The sequence below is a fragment of the Cebus imitator genome, unplaced genomic scaffold (assembly GCF_001604975.1).
Source record: "Cebus imitator isolate Cc_AM_T3 unplaced genomic scaffold, Cebus_imitator-1.0 Scaffold225, whole genome shotgun sequence".
Taxonomy (NCBI): Eukaryota; Metazoa; Chordata; class Mammalia; order Primates; family Cebidae; genus Cebus; species Cebus imitator.
The window spans coordinates 1,827,400-1,837,666 of record NW_016107540.1 but is presented as its reverse complement, the minus strand read 5'-3'; the positions used below and the strand labels follow the sequence as shown (position 1 = coordinate 1,837,666).

At 38.9% G+C, this 10,267-nt stretch overlaps 1 long non-coding RNA gene across 1 annotated transcript in view; it reads left to right on the top strand.

Annotated features, from left to right (window-relative positions):
• Window positions 1-268: 268 nt before the first annotated feature.
• The window catches only part of LOC119466756, a 27,719-nt gene continuing 17,720 nt past the window's right edge, over window positions 269-10,267 (top strand). The window contains exon 1 of the long non-coding RNA XR_005195219.1: window positions 269-346. This is a non-coding gene — a long non-coding RNA (uncharacterized LOC119466756). The remainder of the gene's footprint in view (window positions 347-10,267) is intronic.

The window sequence follows — 10,267 nt, the reverse complement described above, 5'->3', positions numbered from 1 at the left end:
ACACTTACACTAATGTGTTTTTTTCAAGATTTGAGGAATAGTTAGACATTTTCCAAAAGCTGGATACTTAGAACACTGGAGCAGTTGCTGAAATGTGTATACATTGACTGGAAAATTTATCTTTAGAGGATCATTTTGAATGACAATTTTAACGTCGGAAAAACCCATCAATTAAATATCAAACAGAGGGAGTTATAGCTTGTGGCAAGCATAGCCTGGGCGTGATTTTTCTTTTTTTTATTTTTTTCTCGATTTCTCTGCTTTTCAGAAAAAGAGCCTGAAGAAAGACTGGTCATCCTTGCAGATATCAAGCCAGGCCTTAAGGGTGTTTGTGAAGTTCTCCAAGGTACTGTGGTAGCAGCTAGGGCTGGCTCAGAAACTCTATTCAGATATGTGATGTTGGAAGACGATGGCAACTAGAACTCTGCGGTGGCACATAATCAAGCCCGATGAGATTCTCCAGTTGGAATTTAGAGAAGAGCCCTGGAGAAAAGGTTCTTTTTCTAGTCAGAGCTACCTAGAATATTAGAGACATAAAGAGCATTTAGAAAAGTTCAAATTATACCTGAGTAACATTTCTAAATCAGTTGCATTCATCATCCATAAAAATAGTGGTCAAGAAGAGGAATACTGTATTTGGGAACAAATTGCTCTAGTGACTTTAGTCATAAAAAATCTATATGATAAGACACTGCAATGTTTTGCTTTTATGGGTCTACTGCATTGAGCCATGGGGTGCCCAGATATTGGTTAACCATCATTTTGGGGTGTGCCTGTGATAGTGTTTCTGGGAGAGATTAGCACTTGAATAGGTACACTCAGTCAAGCAGATTACCCTCCTCAGTGTATTCAGAACTCGTTCAAGCTGTTAAAGGTCTAAATAAAATAAGTCTGAGTAAGAAAGAATTTTTCTGTCTGCCTTTCTATCTTCAGTCTGGTACATGAGTCTTCTTTTGCTTTCAGACTTGAATTCAGGCTCACATTTAGTTCTCCTGGTCCTCAGACTTTTGGGTTTGGACTAGAGCTGTGTTATCAGCTGTCCTGGGTTTCTGGCTTTCCCACTGCAAATCGTGTACTTCTTGGCCTTCAAAATCACATAATTGAGAGAGGGAGAGAGATTTGTTTTGTTTTCATTTTCTTTTTATTTTTTAATTTTTTTTATTTTTTTCCTAGTGTGATCCTAAGATCTCTTTCAAGACAGTTGCTGTAAACGCTATCCCTGACAGGGCCCGGGGCATTGCTTATGGGTGTTTAGAATGTGTCTTACATGGGATCTTTTTCATCCTGGCAGACAGCCAAATGCCTAAGTGTCTGACACGTGACCATGTGGTTCTCCTTCAAAAAACCTGTTTCTAGTGTCAGAAGCCCTGGGGTCTCTTACCTGACCTGTGCGGGTTTTTTCCTGCCACTCCATGGAAGAACGCTGACAAGGAAAGGAGTTAGCTTGTCTGCATCAGTCATACGAGACACAGGGAGCAACTTAACAAAATAGATTAAATAATAGAAGCAGAATTATTGACAAGCCCTCAAGAAAAGAGGGGCGCCTCCGAAGGCTGATAGAAAGTGGGAACCATCTAGGATATGCATGCTTAACCAGCGGGTGGAGAGCAAGAGGGAGGGATGGACCCTCAAAAGGGCTGAAGCTTTTTTACGGGTGCAGGGTGCTATCACACCTGATTTTTCATGGGAAGTTCTAACTGGTAGTTTAGAGACCACAGACATGAGTTCCATGGAATTACCCTGTGACTGAGAGGTGGTCACAGTGGCATTCTCCGGCAGCCCGCACAAGGCCTGAGGGTCACTGCTGAGTCAAGTTAGGCTGTATCCAGCTGTCCCATAGGGAGGTGGTGACCAGGAGGTGGTTGTATAAGGCGGATATCTGGATAGACCACATTGAGGAACTGGGAGGAGCAGAGAACTGGAAACTGTCAAGGATGCCTGAGCCTTGTTTCCATAGGTAAAAGTCAAATTTACATTCACAATAGAGATAATGAAAAATATTTTGAACCAGGGTGTGGTGGCTCACAAGTGTAATCCCAACACATTGGGAGGCTGAGGCGGGCGGATCACCTGAGGTCAGGAGTTTGAGACTTGCCTGGACAATGCGGTGAAACCGTGTCTCAAATAAAAATACAAAAATTAGCCAAGCATGGTGGCATGCACCTGTAATCCCAGCTACTAGGGAGGCTGAGGCAGAAGAATCACTTAAACTCAGGAGACGGAGGTTGCAGTGAGTTGAGATTATACCACTGCACTCCAGCCTGGGCAACAGAGCAAGACTCTGTCTCAAAAAAAAAAAAAAAAAAAAAAAAAGAAAGAAAAATATCTTGAAAAACATTTAAGAATTAATTGTTAATACACATATAATTATATAACATACCCTCCATGAAAGACAGTTGATGAGTATATGAACATGATAAATCACTCCTCAAAATAGAATAAGAGAACATTTATCCTACATGGAAACCCCATAGTTAAAGTAAGAGGACTTTGAGAAAAAAAAAGAAGTTTTCAGAATTTATTCTTCCACTAAAATGAAGAAGGTACCCTCCCGTCTGCCAGAGAGCACATGCAAGCTAGAAATCATGATTGTTCTCATGTAGATGTGTGTTCAGAGGAAATTATACCTCATTTGTGTTCGAGCACACACACAGCACGCAAACCAAATGAATGTATTATAACATATGCCTAAGGAATGTGGGATAGCCTTCCGGTAAATCTCGTGTTGGAAATCCTATGAACCTCCTCGTGTGGGAATGCTTTCAAAAGTACCAGTTGTCACTGACCATCAGGCTGTCAGTGAAAACACCTTACAAATGTAATAAGTGTGAGTCGTCTTTCAGTCAAAAGTAAAGCCTCATTGTCCAACAGGGAACTCACAAAGCAAAAATAATACAAATATAATAAGGTCATTTTTTTGATGCCTTTCCAACATTTTGAATGCCTTTATTGCAAAAACAATCTGAAATCATCCAAGAAGCTACTACTTCCATGCCATTGTAACAAAACAATGTTAATTGTGATAGAACATTCAGCATTTTGAAGAACCATGTTGTATAACTATTTATCTACTATGCTAGCAAATGTTAGCATAAGAGGGTAAGGTGATCGCTGCTGTACTACATCACCATAAGGCATAGGTTTTTCTGTTTGGTTTTCTGTTTCCCATTGTGCGTTCTTACATTTTAATGTTCTGTGACTTATGTTATCACTTCTTTTTTGTTTGAAGAATTTCCTTTAGCTCTTATTTCAGGATAGGTCCATTTTGGTTTGTTTGTTTCTCTTCATCTGAGTATATCTTTATTTCGTCTTTATTCTTAAGTGATATTTCAGCTAGAATTGGTTTTGTAATTGACAATACTTTCCTTTCGGCACTGAAAAGATATCTTACTTCCTTCTAGCTCCCATTTCATTATATGAGGAATCTGTCAGCATTTGAATTAACATTGTGCTAAAGGTAATATGTCCTTGCTTTATGGCCACTTTCAAGATACTTTCCTTCTTCTTCTTTTTTTAGTTTTCAGAAGTTTAATTATGATATGTGTTGGCATAGATTTCTTTAGATCTAACCTATTTGGAATCTCTTCAGCTTCTTGTAATTGTAGGCCCATGGCGTTCATCAAATTTGAGAAACTTTTAGCCATTATTTCTTCAACTATTTTCTAAGCTTCATATTCTTTAACTTACAAGACCTCAATGAAACAAATGTTTATTATGATCCCTGAAACCCTGTTCACTGTTTTTCAGACTCTTTTCTTTTTGCGGTCTAGATTATGTAAATTGTATTGATCTGATGTTAGGTTCACCACTTCTGTAATCTCACCTCTACTAATGATTAAATCTGAGTTTTTACTTTGGTTATTGTAAACTTGAATTTTTAAAAGAATGTCCATTTTTAATAACTTGTATATTTTGCAGTATTTTTTTCTATTTTTTATTTGTTTTAAAAAATGTGTATCTGCTTATTAAAACATATTTACAATAACTACTTTAAAATTGTTGCCAGATGTTTTCAAGTCCAATTCATCTTGACGTTGGTGTGATTTACTTGCTTTTTTTTCACACCCAACTTGTGATTGTATTGGTCTCTGGGTGTGATAGGTGATTTTCAATTGCACACTGGACATTTTGGTTATTAGAAGAATCCGTATCTTATTAAATCTTTATATTTAACATGCTTATTCTCTTTAGGTTTAGTCTTTCTAGGTGCTGGCCTATGTGTCATGGTTCCAGTAAAAATTTAATTTTCAGGTCCTTGGTAGCACCTTTTGTCCATCTGGCTTATTTGGCTCTGCTGTGGTACCCACTGGGTAATGCTGGTAGTGCCTGTGGGTTAGAGGGCGGTCTATGCAGGCTGGGCCATCTGGAACTTCTAGATGGGAAAAGGGAGTCGCCAGATGGGGGCAATGATGACTGCCTCCCACACTGGAATATGTGTGATGTTGCGTCCCCAATGTGTATACCGCCCAGCTGGCATGCCTTCCTTGCGAGAGAGGAGTATCTCGGGTGGTATGGAGAATGCATCACTGACCCACATGCTGTTGATGAGCCCCTGATCCATTCCTGTTCCTGTTGTTAGTGCTTCAAGGCTAGGGCAGCCTGATGCTATTTTTTTTTTCAAGACAGTCTCTGTCACCCAGGCTGGAGTGCAATGGCGCAATCTCGGCTCACTGAAATCTCCACCTCCCAGGTTTTAGTGAGTCTCCTGCCTCAGCCTCCTGAGTAGCTGGGATTACAGGCATGCACCACCACGCCCAGCTAATATTTTTTTGTATTTTTAGTAGAGATGGGGTTTCACCACATTGGTCAGGCTGGTCTTGAACTCCTGACCTTGTGATCCCCACGTCTTGGCTTCCCAAAGTGTTGGGATTACAGGCATAAACCACCACACCTGGCCCTGATGCTATTTTTGAGACTTCCATTGAATCTAGGGAAGGAATATGATTCCTTATGTCACCTTGTGTTGCTACATTGGGCCTGGATCATGTTACATTTTCTTGGGGAAGGTAAGTTGCCCTGTTGTCCTGTTGTATATCCAGTACTATAGGCCGTAACCAATTGTCCATTTTCTTTCCACCTTGAAGTACTTCTTTGCCTTCTTCTTATATTAGTTCCAGGATTTATGGCTGTTCATAGCCAGGAAAAAGCAGGGAGAAATGGGTCTACTCCATCTTGTCAAGATTGGACATCATAACATAGTATTTTCATGAATGGCCTGACATTTGTCCATACCACTTTTCCCCCACCTTTGCAGTTGTATACTTTCTTAAAATAAACTCTATTTTTTAGATCAGTTTTAGATTCACAGAAAACTTGAACGGAAATCAGAGTTTCCATTTACTCCTACACTTACACCGTCTCTCCCATGTCAATGTCTCCCACCAGAGTGGCACATTTGCTATAAGGGATACATCTACATCGATACATCATTATCACCTAAAGCCCAGAGTTTACATTAGAGTTCTCTCTTGATGTTGTACGTTCTGTGGCTTTTGACTGAGTATGATGCATGTCCTCCATTGTACTGTGATCTACAGTATGTCTCACTGATGTAAACTTCTGTGCCCCAACTTTTCATCTTTCTTTCTCCTATGCCCCGGCATCCACTGAGCTTTCTTTCTTTCTTTCTTTCTTTCTTTTTTTTTTTTAAAGATGGGGTTTCACCATGATGGCCAGGCTGGTTTTGAACTCCTGACCTCAAGTGATCCACTCACCTCGGCCTCCCAAAGTGCTAGGATTACAGGTGTGAGCCACTGCGCCCGCCCATTCACTGAACTTTCTAGCATCTACATAGTTTTGCCTTTTCTAGAATGTCATATATTTGGAACACTACAGCATACAGGCTTTTCAGATTGACTTCTTTGTGACTACATACTTTTTGATCTCTTTTTCACGTAGCTACAATGCCATAGTTCAATTTCCTGCAAAGATAAAAGAAAACTAACCCAGTCTTTACTCTGGATATAGAGAATCATGTTTTTTTTTTTTGTTTTTGTTTTGAGACAGAGTTTTGCTCTTGTCTGGAGTTTTGCTCCAGGCTGGAGTGCAATGGTGTGATCTCAGCTCATTGCAACCTCTGCCTCCCAGGTTCAAGTGATTCTTCTGCCTCAGCCTCCTGAATCGCTGGGATTACAAGCGTGCACCACCACACCAGGCTAATTTTTGTATTTTTTGTAGAGACGGTGTTTCACTATGTTGGCCAGGCTGGTCTCGAACTCCCAACCTCAGGTGATCCGCCCTCCTAGGCCTCCCAAAGTGCTGAGATTATAGGTGTGACCACTGCACCAGGCTTACAGTTTGCTTCTAATATGATAATTTACAAGAGTTTCTTTCAGCCTCGAAGTGTTTAGAAAATTTATCAAAGTGTCTTTCAGGTTAATTTTAGGTCAATTTCGATTTTCCTATGTAGTAGCTGATGCTAACTGTTTCTGGCATTGATAATACTAATTACCCAGCTTGTCATCAAGATGTCAATACATCAATGTCTGTGTTAGGTGCCCTATGGTGAGTTTTATGTTGTCTGCATTGACATAAGTACTTTATGTAATTCAGCAATGAATTTAAATATTTTCCAATATTTTATATGGCACAACCTTATTCATTACATGTGTCTGAAATTCACTTATTGCAACTGAATTTTCGTTGTTGTAGTTATTTTACTCTTAATGTCAGAATAGTATTAATCAACTAATTACTCCTTTTAAAAGTGCTTCAAAAATCACTGGTTTTTAGATAAATTTTCTTTCAGTAATATAGTACATAAATCTAAAAATGTTGAAAAATTATCTTCATATTCTTTCAAGTTACAAGGCTTTAATTTCTCACTTGTTTTATTAAAAAGTTTCTATATATATTTCCAAATTATAGTCAAATGGCATAATACCAACTCAAATTCCCTTTTACAAGATTCCAAAGATGCTTCTGGCCAGTCTAATTCTATATGACATGAGTGGAGTGGAATGAAAATGAAATAACAATCTTAACATATTTCTGCTTCAATAGCAGTTGCCAATACAAATGTATATGACCATCAGAACACAATGCTATCCCTACTCCCCCACTTCCAGAGCTTTCGAAGAGTTTGGTATATTTGAGGTGTCTTCAGATTTTAGCTTGGAAGTAAGCATGGTGAGTATGAGAGAGAGAAAGGTTGGTATGTAAGAAAGAAATCAAAAATTGGTTGTATAAATATGGAGAGTTAATTAAGATTGAAAGCAGGCCGGGTCCTGTACTTCGTGTCTTCATTCTATGGGCATGAGGAATCTATTGACTGGGTAAACACTGAAGAGAAACACAATCTCGTGTATGTTTCCAAGGAATGCTTCAGGCCGTCATTTGTTTGAAAGGGTGACAAAGTGAAAACACATTAACGAAAAGGCACAAGGTGACTGTAATGTGGACTAGACTGTGAGTGGAGGAGACCCAGATAATTTGGGTAGATCTTAAAAATATTTAGGTGAAATCAATAGGATTTGGAGATGAAGAAGACATGAGGGATGGTGAAAAGGGAATTTAAAAATATCGATGCAAGAAAGTCATTAGAATTCAAGATGAAGATGTGGGAAGGTCATTAAAACAGGAAATTTTAAGATATTGATGATAAAGACATTTGAGCCAGAGTGACTTCATGTTGAATACCAGCTAGATAAGATGAGGATGGGGCTTGCATTCCATTCCCAGGAGGTTAGGTGTTCTTAGCCACAGGACGGAGGTTGGCAGGCCTGGTCTCACAAGATACAGGTCATAAAACCCCTGCTGATAAACAGGATGTGGCAAAGAAGCTGGCCAAAAGCCACCAAAACCAAGATGGTGAAGAAAGTGACCTCTGGTCATCCTCACTGTTAGTTAAAAGCTAATTATAATGCATTGGCTGCTGAAGACACTCCCAACAGTGCCATGAAAGTTTACAAACGCCTCTGGAATTTACCTTACATGGTCTAAATAGGGGAGAAACCCTCAGTTTTTGGGAACTGCTGGCCCCTTTCCCAGACAACTCATGAATATTCCACCCCTTGTTTAGCATATGAACAAGAAATAACCACAGACATTGCCAACAAGCAGCCCTCGGGGCTTTTCTGTCTACGAGGTAGCCCTCCTTTTGTTTCCTGACCTCTCTAATAAACTTGCTTTCACCTTACTGGGCAGACTCCCTCCAAATCCTTTCCTGCATGAGATTCGAAAACCCTCTTTTGGGGTCTGGATGGGGACCCCTTTCTGGTAACATTAATCCTAGCTTTCTGGTATATGCAGCTTCAATGAACGGCGGGTATTCCTCTGCCACTAGAAATCTGGAAGTTATTGGCTTTAAATCCGTGCCTGTGGTTTTACGTAGATAAAATGTGAGGTGCATTTGAGACAGAAAAGATATCAACTCACACATTTAAGCTACAATGATGAAGATAATATTTTAAACATGGTTTTCAAGTCTCATTAGCTTTCTTAATCTTTTATGTTTAAATAATGTTGACGTATTCTTATTATTTTCCCAAGTTACATATTGAATTACATTTTCTGAATTCTGCACAAAAGTCCTAATTATTTTGGTGAATCTATATAGTGCCTTTTTCATGTCTCTTTATTTCTATATTTTCTATTTATAATTTATACTTTTTAAAATACACAGCATTTAAGACAACTTGTTGTAACTTAGTTGTCCACCCTATTGTTGGATGAAATTACTTTTCTAAATATTTCAAAGTCATTAAAGTATTTTAATTCTCTAGAAATTATGTTTAGGTCTGACAGTTACGAAAAAAAGTAGTGATAAATCACCAACATGCGCTTTCTTATATTTTACTTATCACTTTTAAAGGCATGGTGCAGAAGGAAATATGATTAAAAATAGTTTTCAGATAACACAGCTAATAAGCAAATATTTCTCAAGTATCTATAAATTACTAAAGCGTCTAATGAATGGAACTACCTTAAACACAGTACTTATGTACCTGAAATCAACGTTCATTGATTTCTTCTAATTCCAAGCAATCCTGGGTTCTCTGTGTTTCTCAAAATTGCTTTGCAGCTGTGGCTAACAGGGCACTTGACCTACAGATCCTCCAGAGCACCCTTTTAGTTCTGGCTTTGCTGGAACTTGAGAGGATTTGTATTGCAATCAAGTATTCTGTTTACTGCAGACATGCACATCAACTGGTAAGAGTGTTGTGTGAGCCCCAGTGAAACCTGACACTTAATATCACACCCTCACCAGTGGTAAGAAATGCAGGGGCTTTGTGTGTGTATTGTGTTGTACATTAGGAAGCGTGGTGGGGGAGGGGCAGAGGGTGACACCAGCTGGGATTAAGGCCAGGGATATAGCTGTACCCAGAGAAAAGCCCCTGTGGTGCCTCTTGCTCCACTAGGGCCACCTGTACGTGACTTTCTACCAGCAGCACCTCACTCAGGCCATTCTGCAGACGCTCCCTGTGCTTATAGCTCAGGCTCTGGGATATCCACATCACTAGAAAAGTTAAAATTCATATTTTATGACAGATGGGGCTGTCAGTGAACTTGGACGGAAGCACACACATACACCATTCACATGGAATGGTAATAAATACCGTATGGTAGCCTAATACATTGTAGGGGGAGAAGTCCAACATTTTATAAATCATTAGAAGCATAACTGAGGAGACTGCTTCCTTTCCTACAATGGGAGGTGATGCCGCTCGGTCCTTACATCACGATAATCTAATTGTAAGAACTAAAATTATCCTCTCCCCTCCCCCAAAAAAATTCTATAAAAACACACACTCACATGTAGGAGCAAACTTGGTTTGAAGATAGTTTACCTGACACTTTTCAGCAAGTTAAGAAATTTGTAAAATCTATGAAAAATAAGAGGTTGATGATTACAGAAAATTTGAAAACTATGTCTTTTGCTACATGAGTTCTCAATTAAGCATGGAAATATGATAGAAATATATATACTTCATCTACGGATACTTGATTCTTTGACCTGCATGTATCTCTTTCTTATCCTGACACAGATTCTGACAGAGCTCAGAAATATACATGGATTGATGACATGAGAGAAAAATACAAATTTTACTCCTAAGTCACTCATGGAACATGGCTGGGTTAAGCTAATTAACATACACAATACCTCACATACTTATCATTTCCTTTTGGTGCAAACACTTAAAAATATATTTTTAAGTACACAATATTGTGCTGTTAACTATAGTCACCATGTCATACAATAGATCTCTTGAACTCGTTCCTTCTATTTTCTTTTTTCTTTTTTTTTTCTTTTTTGAGAGGGAGTTTC